Raw genomic sequence first — 13,540 nt, 5'->3', positions numbered from 1 at the left:
CAACTCCTTCCCATTCCAATCCTGAGACCATTCCTATAGCATGAGATGTGATATCTCAATGCTTCTAATACCAAACCTGAGATCCTTCCTATGACATGAGATGTGATATCCAATTCCTCCCCATTCCAAACCTGAGACCCTTCCAATAGCATGAGATGTGATATACAACTTCTTCCCATTCCAATCCTGAGACCCTTCCTATAACATGAGATGTGATGTCTCAATGCTTCTAATCCCAAACCTGAGATCTTTCCGATAACATGAGATGTGATATCCAACTCCTTCCCATTCCAATCCTGAGACCCTTCCTATAGCATGAGATGTGCTATCTCAATGCTTATACCAAACCTGAGACCCTTCCTAAAGCTTGAGATGTGATATCCAACTCCTTCCCATTCCAATCCTGAGACCCTTCCTATAACATGAAATGTGATATCCAACTCCTTCCCATTCCAACCTGAGACCCTTCCTATAGCATGAGATGTGATATCTCAAGGCCTCTAATACCAAACCTGAGATCCTTCCTCTAACATGAAATGTGATATCCAACTCCTTCTCCTTCCAAACCTGAGAGCCTTCCTATAGCATGAGATATGATATCCAAGTCCTTCCCATTCCAATCCTGAGACCCTTCCTATAACATGAAATGTGATATCCAACTCCTTCCCATTCCAACCTGAGACCCTTCCTATAGCATGAGATGGGATATCCAACCCCTTCCAAATCCAATACTGATACCCTTCCAATAGCATGAGATGTGATATCCCAATGCTTCTATCAAACCTGAGAACCATACTATGGCATGAGATGTGATATCAAACTCCTTCCCATTCCAATCCTGAGACTCTTCCTATAGCTTGAGATGTGATATCCAACTCCTTCCCATTCCAATTCTGAGACCCTTCCTATACCATGAGACTTGATATCTCAATGCTTCTAATACCAAACCTGAGACCCGTCCTATAACATGAGATGTGATATCCAAATCTTTCCCCTTCCAAACCTTAGACCCTTCCTTTATCATGAGATGTGATATCCAACTCCTTCCCATTCCAATCCTGAGACCCTTCCGATATCATGAGATTTGTTATCTCAATGCTTCTAATATCCAAATTGAGACCCTCCCTATAGCATGAGATGGGATATCCAACTCCTTCCCATTCCAATCCTGAGACCCTTCCGATAGCAGAGATGTGATATCTCAATGCTTATACCAAATCTGAGACCCTTCCTATAGCATGAGATGTGATATCCAACTCCTTCCCATTCCAATCCTGAGACCCTTCCTATAGCATGAGATGTGATGTCTCAATGCTTCTAATACCAAACCTGAGATCCTTCCTATAACATGAGATGTGATATCCAACTCCTTCCCATTCCAATCCTGAGACCCTTCCTATAGCATGAGATGTGCTATCTCAATGCTTATACCAAACCTGAGACCCTTCCTAAAGCTTGAGATGTGATATCCAACTCCTTCCCATTCCAATCCTGAGACCCTTCCTATAGCATGAGATGTGATATCTCAAGGCCTCTAATACCAAACCTGAGATCCTTCCTCTAACATGAAATGTGATATCCAACTCCTTCCCCTTCCAAACCTGAGAGCCTTCCTATAGCATGAGATATGATATCCAAGTCCTTCCCATTCCAATCCTGAGACCCTTCCTATAACATGAAATGTGATATCCAACTCCTTCCCATTCCAACCTGAGACCCTTCCTATAGCATGAGATGGGATATCCAACTCCTTCGAAATCCAATACTGATACCCTTCCAATAGCATGAATTGTGATATCCCAATGCTTCTACCAAACCTGAGACCCATACTATGGCATGAGATGTGATATCAAACTCATTCCCATTCCAATCCTGAGACTCTTCCTATAGCTTGAGATGTGATATCCAACTCCTTCCCATTCCAATTCTGAGACCCTTCCTATGCCGTGAGACTTGATATCTCAATGCTTCTAATACCAAACCTGAGACCCGTCCTATAACATGAGATGTGATATCCAAATCTTTCCCCTTCCAAACCTTAGACCCTTCCTTTATCATGAGATGTGATATCCAACTCCTTCCCATTCCAATCCTGAGACCCTTCCGATATCATGAGATTTGTTATCTCAATGCTTCTAATATCAAACTTGAGACCCTCCCTATAGCATGAGATGTGACATCCAAGTCCTCCCCATTCCAATCCTGAGACCCTTCCTATAGCATGAGATGTGATATCTCAATGCTTCTAATACCAAACCTGAGACCCTTCCTATAACATGAGATGGGAATATCCAACTCCTTCCCATTCCAATCCTGAGACCCTTCCGATAGTAGAGATGTGATATCTCAATGCTTATACCAAACCTGAGATCCTTCCTATAACATGAGATGTGATATCCAACTCCTTCCCAGTCCAATCCTGAGACACTTCCTATAGCATGAGATGTGATATCTCACTGCTTATACCAAACCTGAGACCCTTCCTATAGCATGAGATGTGATATCCAACTCCTTCCCATTCCAATCCTGAGACCCTTCCTATAGCATGAGATATGATATCTCAATGCTTCTAATACCAAACCTGAGATCCTTCCTATGACATGAGATGTGATATCCAATTCCTCCCCATTCCAAACCTGAGACCCTTCCAATAGCATGAGATGTGATATCCAACTTCTTCCCATTCCAATCCTGAGACCCTTCCTATAACATGAGATGTGATGTCTCAATGCTTCTAATCCCAAACCTGAGATCTTTCCGATAACATGAGATGTGATATCCAACTCCTTCCCATTCCAATCCTGAGACCCTTCCTATAGCATGAGATGTGCTATCTCAATGCTTATACCAAACCTGAGACCCTTCCTAAAGCTTGAGATGTGATATCCAACTCCTTCCCATTCCAATCCTGAGACCCTTCCTATAACATGAAATGTGATATCCAACTCCTTCCCATTCCAACCTGAGACCCTTCCTATAGCATGAGATGTGATATCTCAAGGCCTCTAATACCAAACCTGAGATCCTTCCTCTAACATGAAATGTGATATCCAACTCCTTCTCCTTCCAAACCTGAGAGCCTTCCTATAGCATGAGATATGATATCCAAGTCCTTCCCATTCCAATCCTGAGACCCTTCCTATAACATGAAATGTGATATCCAACTCCTTCCCATTCCAACCTGAGACCCTTCCTATAGCATGAGATGGGATATCCAACCCCTTCCAAATCCAATACTGATACCCTTCCAATAGCATGAGATGTGATATCCCAATGCTTCTATCAAACCTGAGAACCATACTATGGCATGAGATGTGATATCAAACTCCTTCCCATTCCAATCCTGAGACTCTTCCTATAGCTTGAGATGTGATATCCAACTCCTTCCCATTCCAATTCTGAGACCCTTCCTATACCATGAGACTTGATATCTCAATGCTTCTAATACCAAACCTGAGACCCGTCCTATAACATGAGATGTGATATCCAAATCTTTCCCCTTCCAAACCTTAGACCCTTCCTTTATCATGAGATGTAATATCCAACTCCTTCCCATTCCAATCCTGAGACCCTTCCGATATCATGAGATTTGTTATCTCAATGCTTCTAATATCAAAATTGAGACCCTCCCTATAGCATGAGATGGGATATCCAACTCCTTCCCATTCCAATCCTGAGACCCTTCCTATAGCAGAGATGTGATATCTCAATGCTTATACCAAATCTGAGACCCTTCCTATAGCATGAGATGTGATGTCTCAATGCTTCTAATACCAAACCTGAGATCCTTCCTATAACATGAGATGTGATATCCAACTCCTTCCCATTCCAATCCTGAGACCCTTCCTATAGCATGAGATGTGCTATCTCAATGCTTATACCAAACCTGAGACCCTTCCTAAAGCTTGAGATGTGATATCCAACTCCTTCCCATTCCAATCCTGAGACCCTTCCTATAGCATGAGATGTGATATCTCAAGGCCTCTAATACCAAACCTGAGATCCTTCCTCTAACATGAAATGTGATATCCAACTCCTTCCCCTTCCAAACCTGAGAGCCTTCCTATAGCATGAGATATGATATCCAAGTCCTTCCCATTCCAATCCTGAGACCCTTCCTATAACATGAAATGTGATATCCAACTCCTTCCCATTCCAACCTGAGACCCTTCCTATAGCATGAGATGGGATATCCAACTCCTTCGAAATCCAATACTGATACCCTTCCAATAGCATGAATTGTGATATCCCAATGCTTCTACCAAACCTGAGACCCATACTATGGCATGAGATGTGATATCAAACTCATTCCCATTCCAATCCTGAGACTCTTCCTATAGCTTGAGATGTGATATCCAACTCCTTCCCATTCCAATCCTGAGACCCTTCCTATAGCATGAGATGTGATATCTCAATGCTTCTAATACCAAACCTGAGACCCGTCCTATAACATGAGATGTGATATCCAACTCCTTCCCATTCCAATCCTGAGACCCTTCCGATATCATGAGATTTGTTATCTCAATGCTTCTAATATCAAACTTGAGACCCTCCCTACAGCATGAGATGTGACATCCAAGTCCTTCCCATTCCAATCCTGAGACCCTTCCTATAGCATGAGATGTGATATCTCTATGCTTCTAATACCAAACCTGAGACCATTCCTATAACATGAGATGGGATATCCAACTCCTTCCCATTCCAATCCTGAGACCCTTCCGATAGCAGAGATGTGATATCTCAATGCTTATACCAAACCTGAGACCCTTCCTATGGCCTGAGATGTCATATACAACTCCTTCCCATTCCAATCCTGAGACCCTTCCTTTAGCATGAGATGTGATATCTCAATGCTTATACCAAATCTGAGACCCTTCCTACAGCATGAGATGTGATATCCAATTCCTTCCCATTCCAATCCTGAGACCCTTCCTATAGCATGAGATGTGATATCTCAATGCTTATACCAAACCTGAGAGCCTACCTATAGCATGAGATGTGATATCCAAGTCCATCCCATTCCAATCCTTAGACCCTTCCTACAGCATGCAATGTGATATCTCAATGATTCTAATACCAAACCAGAGACTCTTCCTATAACATGAGATGGGATATCCAACTCCTTCCCATTCCAATCCTGAGCCGCTTCCGATAGCAGAGATGTGATATCTCAATGCTTATACCAAACCTGAGACCCTTCCTATAACATGAGATGTGATATCCAACTGCTTCCCATTCCAAACATGAGACCCTTCCTATAGCAAGAAAGTAATATCCAACTCCTACCCATTCCAATCCTGAGACCCTTCCTATAGCAAGAGATGTGATATCCAAATCCTTCCCATTCCAATCCTGAGACCCTTCCTATAACATGAGATGTGATATCCAACTCCTTCCCATTCAAATCCTGAGACCCTTCCTATAGCATGAGAAGGGATATCCAACGCCTTCCCAATCCAATCCTGAGACCCTTCCGATAGCAGAGACGTGATATCTCAATGCTTCTACCATACCTGAGACCCTTCCTTTAGCATGAGATGTGATATCCAAATCCTTCACATTCCAATCCTGAGACCCTTCCTATAGCATGAGATGTGATATCTCAATGCTTCTCATACCAAACCTGAGATCCTTCCTATAACATGAGATGTGATATCCAATTCCTTCCCATTCCAAACCTGAGACCCTTCCTATTGGATGAGATGTGATATCCAACTCCTTCCCATTCCAACCCTGAGACCCTTCCTATAGCATGAGATGTGATGTCTCAATGCTTCTAATACCAAACCTGAGATCCTTCCTCTCAGGATTGGAATGGGAAGGACTTGGATATCACATCTCATGCTATAGGCAGGGCCTCAGGTTTGGAAAGGGAAGGAGATGGATTTCACATTTCATGTTAGAGATAGGATCTCAGGTTTGGTATTAGAGGCATTGAGATATCACATCTCATGCTATCAGAAGGGTCTCAGGATTGGAATGGGAAGGAGTTGTATATCACATCTCATGCTTTAGGAAGGGTCTCAGGTTTGGTATAAGCATTGAGATAGCACATCTCATGCTATAGGAAGGGTCTCAGGATTGGAATGGGAAGGAGTTGGATATCACATCTCATGTTATAGGAAGGATCTCAGGTTTGGTATTAGAAGCATTGAGACATCACATCTCATGCTATCGGAAGTATCTCAGGTTTTGTATTAGAGGCATTGAGATATCACATCTCATGCTATCATAAGGGTCTCAGGATTGGAATGGGAAGGAGTTGGATATCACATCTCATGTTATAGGAAGGATCTCAGGTTTGGTATTAGAAGCATTGAGACATCACATCTCATGCTATAGGAAGGGTCTCAGGATTGGAATGGGAAGGAGTTGGATATCACATCTCATGCTATAGGAAGGGTCTCAGATTTGGTATAAGCATTGAGATATCACATCTCATGCTATAGGAAGGGTCTCAGGATTGGAATGGGAAGGAGTTGTATATGACATCTCAGGCCATAGGAAGGGTCTCAGGTTTGGTATAAGCATTGAGATATCACATCTCTGCTATCGGAAGGGTCTCAGGATTGGAATAGGAATGAGTTGGATATCCCATCTCATGTTATAGGAAGAGTCTCAGGTTTGGTATTAGAAGCATTGAGATATCCCATCTCATGCTATAGGAAGGGTCTCAGGTTGGAATGGGAAGGAGTTGGATATCACATTTCATGTTATAGGAAGGGTCTCAGGATTGGAATTGGAAGGACTTGGCTATCATATCTCATGCTATAGGAAGGCTCTCAGGTTTGGAAGTGGAAGGAGTTGGATATCACATTTCATGTTAGAGGAACGATCTCAGGTTTGGTATTAGAGGCCTTGAGATATCACATCTCATGCTATAGGAAGGGTCTCAGGATTGGAATGGGAAGGAGTTGGATATCACATCTCAAGCTAAAGGGACGGTCTCAGGTTTGGTATAAGCATTGTGATATCACATCTCATGCTATAGGAAGGGTCTCAGGATTGGAATGGGAAGGAGTTGGATATCACATCTCATGTTATAGGAAAGATCTCAGGTTTGGTATTAGAAGCATTGCGACATCACATCTCATGTTATAGGAAGGGTCTCAGGATTGGAATGGGAAGAAGTTGGATATCACATCTCATGCTATAAGAAGGGTCTCAGGTTTGGTATAAGCATTGAGATATCACATCTCATGCTATAGGAAGGGTCTCAGGTTTGGAATGGGAAGGACTTAGATATCACATATCATGCTATAGGGAGGGTCTCAGTTTTGATATTAGAAGCATTGAGATATCACATCTCATGCTATCGGAAGTGTCTCAGGATTGGAATGGGAAGGAGCTGGATATCACATCTCATGCTAAAGGAATGGTCTCAGGTTTGGAACGGGAAGGAGTTGGATATCACATCTCATGTTAAAGGAAGGGTCTCAGGTTTGGTATAAGCATTGAGATATCACATCTCTGCTATCGGAAGTGTCTCAGGATTAGAATGGGAAGGACTTGGATATCACATCTCATGCTATAGATAGGCTCTCAGGTTTGGAAAGGGAAGGAGTTGGATATCACATTTCATGTTAGAGGAAGGATCTCAGGTTTGGTATTAGAGGCATTGAGATATCACATCTCAGGCTATAGGAAGGGTCTCAGGATTGGAATGGGAAGGAGTTGGATATCACATCTCATGCTAAAGGAAGGGTCTCAGGATTGGAATGGGAAGGAGTTGGATATCACATCTCATGCTATAGGAAGGGTCTCAGGTTTGGTATAAGCATTGAGATATCACATCTCGTGCTATAGGAAGGGTCTCAGGATTGGAATGGGAAGGAGTTGTATATGACATCTCATGCTATAGACAGGGTCTCAGGTTTGGAAAGGGAAGGAGATGGATATCACATTTCATGTTAGAGGTAGGATCTCAGGTTTGGAATTAGAGGCATTGAGATATCACATCTCATGCTATCATAAGGGTCTCAGGATTGGAATCGGAAGGAGTTGGATATCACATCTCATGTTATAGGAAGGGTCTCAGATTTGGTATAAGCATTGAGATATCACATCTCATGCTATAGGAAGGGTCTCAGGATTGGAATGGGAAGGAGTTGGATATCACATCTCATGCTATAGGAAGGGTCTCAGATTTGGTATAAGCATTGAGATATCACATCTCATGCTATAGGAAGGGTCTCAGGATTGGAATGGGAAGCAGTTGGATATCACATCTCAGGCCATAGGAAGGGTCTCAGGTTTGGTATAAGCATTGAGATATCACATCTCTGCTATCGGAAGGGTCTCAGGATTGGAATGGGAAGGAGTTGGATATCCCATCTCATGTTATAGGAAGAGTCTCAGGTTTGGTATTAGAAGCATTGAGATATCCCATCTCATGCTATAGGAAGGGTCTCAGGTTGGAATGGGAAGGAGTTGGATATCACATTTCATGTTATAGGAAGGGTCTCAGGATTGGAATTGGAAGGACTTGGCTATCATAGCTCATGCTATAGGAAGGCTCTCAGGTTTGGAAGGGGAAGGAGTTGGATATCACATTTCATGTTAGAGGAACGATCTCAGGTTTGGTATTAGAGGCCTTGAGATATCACATCTCATGCTATAGGAAGGGTCTCAGGATTGGAATGGGAAGGAGTTGGATATCACATCTCATGTTATAGGAAAGATCTCAGGTTTGGTATTAGAAGCATTGAGACATCACATCTCATGTTATAGGAAGGGTCTCAGGATTGGAATGGGAAGAAGTTGGATATCACATCTCATGCTATAGGAAGGGTCTCAGGTTTGGTATAAGCATTGAGATATCACATCTCATGCTATAGGAAGGGTCTCAGGATTGGAATGGGAAGGAGTTGTATATGACATCTCATGCCATAGGAAGGGTCTCAGGTTTGGTATAAGCATTGAGATATCACATCACATGCTATAGGAAGGGTCTCAGGATTGTAATGGGAAGGACTTGGATATCACATCTCATGCTATAGGCAGGGTCTCAGGTTTGGAAAGGGAAGGAGATGGATATCACATTTCATGTTAGAGGTAGGATCTCAGGTTTGGTATTAGAGGCATTGAAATATCACATCTCATGCTATCAGAAGGGTCTCAGGATTGGAATGGGAAGGAGTTGGATATCACATCTCATGCTAAAGGGAGGGTCTCAGGTTTGGAAGGGGAAGGATTTGGAAATCACATCTCATGTTATAGGAAGGATCTCAGGTTTGGTATTAGAAGCATTGAGATATCACATCTCATGCTATCGGAAGTATCTCAGGTTTTGTATTAGAGGCATTGAGATATCACATCTCATGCTATCATAAGGGTCTCAGGATTGGAATGGGAAGGAGTTGGATATCACATCTCATGTTATAGGAAGGATCTCAGGTTTGGTATTAGAAGCATTGAGACATCACATCTCATGCTATAGGAAGGGTCTCAGGATTGGAATGGGAAGGAGTTGGATATCACATCTCATGCTATAGGAAGGGTCTCAGATTTGGTATAAGCATTGAGATATCACATCTCATGCTATAGGAACGGTCTCAGGATTGGAATGGGAAGGAGTTGTATATGACATCTCAGGCCATAGTAAGGGTCTCAGGTTTGGTATAAGCATTGAGATATCACATCTCTGCTATCGGAAGGGTCACAGGATTGGAATGGGAAGGAGTTGGATATCCCATCTCATTTTATAGGAAGGGTCTCAGGTTTGGTATTAGAAGCATTGAGACATCACATCTCATGTTATAGGAAGGGTCTCAGGATTGGAATGGGAAGAAGTTGGATATCACATCTCATGCTATAGGAAGGGTCTCAGGTTTAGTATAAGCATTGAGATATCACATCTCATGCTATAGGAAGGGTCTCAGGATTGGAATGGGAAGGAGTTGTATATGACATCTCATGCCATAGGAAGGGTCTCAGGTTTGGTATAAGCATTGAGATATCACATCACATGCTATAGGAAGGGTCTCAGGATTGGAATGGGAAGGACTTTTGATATCACATCTCATGCTATAGGCAGGGTCTCAGGTTTGGAAAGGGAAGGAGATGGATATCACATTTCATGTTAGAGGTAGGATCTCAGGTTTGGTATTAGAGGCATTGAAATATCACATCTCATGCTATCAGAAGGGTCTCAGGATTGGAATGGGAAGGAGTTGGATATCACATCTCATGCTAAAGGGAGTGTCTCAGGTTTGGAAGTGGAAGGATTTGGAAATCACATCTCATGTTATAGGAAGGATCTCAGGTTTGGTACTAGAAGCATTGAGATATCACATCTCATGCTATCATAAGGATCTCAGGTTTGGTATTAGAAGCATTGAGACATCACATCTCATGCTATAGGAAGGGTCTCAGGATTGGAATGGGAAGGAGTTGGATATCACATCTCATGCTATAGGAAGGGTCTCGGATTTGGTATAAGCATTGAGATATCACATCTCATGCTATAGGAAGGGTCTCAGGATTGGAATGGGAAGGAGTTGTATATGACAAATCATGTTATAGGAAGGGTCTCAGGTTTGGTATTAGAAGCATTGAGATATCACATCTCTGCTATCGGAAGGGTCTCAGGATTGGAATGGGAAGGAGTTGGATATCCCATCTCATGTTATAGGAAGGGTCTCAGGTTTGGTATTAGAAGCATTGAGATATCACATCTCATGCTATAGGAAGAGTCTCAGGATTGGAATGGGGAGGACTTGGATGTCACATCTCATGCTATAGGGAGGGTCTCAAGTTTGATATTAGAAGCATTGAGATAACAAATCTCATGATATCGGAAGGGTCTCAGGATTGGAATGGGAAGGAGTTGGATATCACATCTCATGCTATAGGAAGGGTCTCGGATTTGGTATAAGCATTGAGATATCACATCTCTGCTATCGGAAGGGTCTCAGGATTGGAATGGGAAGGAGTTGGATATCCCATCTCATGTTATAGGAAGGGTCTCAGGTTTGGTATTAGAAGCATTGAGATATCACATCTCATGCTATAGGAAGAGTCTCAGGATTGGAATGGGGAGGACTTGGATGTCACATCTCATGCTATAGGGAGGGTCTCAAGTTTGATATTAGAAGCATTGAGATAACAAATCTCATGATATCGGAAGGGTCTCAGGATTGGAATGGGAAGGAGTTGGATATCACATCTCATGCTAAAGGGAGGGTCTCAGGTTTGGAAGGGGAAGGATTTGGATATCACATCTCATGTTATAGGAAGGATCTCAGGTTTGGTATTAGAAGCATTCAGATATCACATCTCATGCTATCGGAAGGATCTCAGGTTTGGTATAGAAGCATTGAGATATCACATCTCATGCTATCAGAAGGGTCTCAGGATTGGAATGGGAAGGAGTTGGATATCACATCTCATGCTAAAGGGAGGGTCTCAGGTTTGGAAGGGGAAGGATTTGGATATCACATCTCATGTTATCGGAAGGATCTCAGGTTTGGTATTAGAAGTATTGAGATATCACATCTCATGCTATAGGAAGGGTCTCAGGATTGGAATGGGAAGGAGTTGGTTATCACATCGCATGCTAAAGGAAGGGTCTCAGGTTTGGTAGAAGCATTGAGATATCACATCTCATGCTATAGGAAGGGTCTCAGGATTGGAATGGGAAGGACTTAGATATCACATATCATGCTATAGGGAGGGTCTCAGTTTTGATATTAGAAGCATTGAGATATCACATCTCATGCTATCGGAAGTGTCTCAGGATTGGAATGGGAAGGAGCTGGATATCACATCTCATGCTAAAGGAAGGGTCTCAGGTTTGGAACGGGAAGGAGTTGGATATCACATCTCATGTTATAGGAAGGGTCTCAGGTTTGGTATAAGCATTGAGATATCACATCTCTGCTATCGGAAGTGTCTCAGGATTGGAATGGGAAGGACTTGGATATCACATCTCATGCTATAGATAGGCTCTCAGGTTTGGAAAGGGAAGGAGTTGGATATCACATTTCATGTTAGAGGAAGGATCTCAGGTTTGGTATTAGAGGCATTGAGACATCACATCTCAGGCTATAGGAAGGGTCTCAGGATTGGAATGGGAAGGAGTTGGATATCACATCTCATGCTAAAGGAAGGGTCTCAGGATTGGAATGGGAAGGAGTTGGATATCACATCTCATGCTATAGGAAGGGTCTCAGGTTTGGTATAAGCATTGAGATATCACATCTCGTGCTATAGGAAGGGTCTCAGGATTGGAATGGGAAGGAGTTGTATATGACATCTCATGCTATAGACAGGGTCTCAGGTTTGGAAAGGGAAGGAGATGGATATCACATTTCATGTTAGAGGTAGGATCTCAGGTTTGGAATTAGAGGCATTGAGATATCACATCTCATGCTATCAGAAGGGTCTCAGGATTGGAATGGGAAGGAGTTGGATATCACATCTCATGCTAAAGGGAGGGTCTCAGGTTTGGAAGGGGAAGGATTTGGAAATCACATCTCATGTTATAGGAAGGATCTCAGGTTTGGTATTAGAAGCATTGAGATATCACATCTCATGCTATCATAAGGGTCTCAGGATTGGAATCGGAAGGAGTTGGATATCACATCTCATGTTATAGGAAGGATCTCAGGTTTGGTATTAGAAGCATTGAGACATCACATCTCATGCTATAGGAAGGGTCTCAGGATTGGAATGGGAAGGAGTTGGATATCACATCTCATGCTATAGGAAGGGTCTCAGATTTGGTATAAGCATTGAGATATCACATCTCATGCTATAGGAAGGGTCTCAGGATTGGAATGGGAAGCAGTTGGATATCACATCTCAGGCCATAGGAAGGGTCTCAGGTTTGGTATAAGCATTGAGATATCACATCTCTGCTATCGGAAGGGTCTCAGGATTGGAATGGGAAGGAGTTGGATATCCCATCTCATGTTATAGGAAGAGTCTCAGGTTTGGTATTAGAAGCATTGAGATATCCCATCTCATGCTATAGGAAGGGTCTCAGGTTGGAATGGGAAGGAGTTGGATATCACATTTCATGTTATAGGAAGGGTCTCAGGATTGGAATTGGAAGGACTTGGCTATCATATCTCATGCTATAGGAAGGCTCTCAGGTTTGGAAGGGGAAGGAGTTGGATATCACATTTCATGTTAGAGGAACGATCTCAGGTTTGGTATTAGAGGCCTTGAGATTTCACATCTCATGCTATAGGAAGGGTCTCAGGATTGGAATGGGAAGGAGTTGGATATCACATCTCATGTTATAGGAAAGATCTCAGGTTTGGTATTAGAAGCATTGAGACATCACATCTCATGTTATAGGAAGGGTCTCAGGATTGGAATGGGAAGAAGTTGGATATCACATCTCATGCTATAGGAAGGGTCTCAGGTTTGGTATAAGCATTGAGATATCACATCTCATGCTATAGGAAGGGTCTCAGGATTGGAATGGGAAGGAGTTGTATATGACATCTCATGCCATAGGAAGGGTCTCAGGTTTGGTATAAGCATTGAGATATCACATCACATGCTATAGGAAGGGTCTCAGGAATGTAAT

The sequence above is a fragment of the Ambystoma mexicanum genome, unplaced genomic scaffold, assembly GCF_040938575.1.
Source record: "Ambystoma mexicanum isolate Mex_15411 unplaced genomic scaffold, UKY_AmexF1_1 Mex_scaf4, whole genome shotgun sequence".
Lineage (NCBI taxonomy): Eukaryota > Metazoa > Chordata > Amphibia > Caudata > Ambystomatidae > Ambystoma > Ambystoma mexicanum.
The sequence above is the reverse complement of the archived record's forward strand: the minus strand, read 5'-3'. Positions refer to the sequence as shown.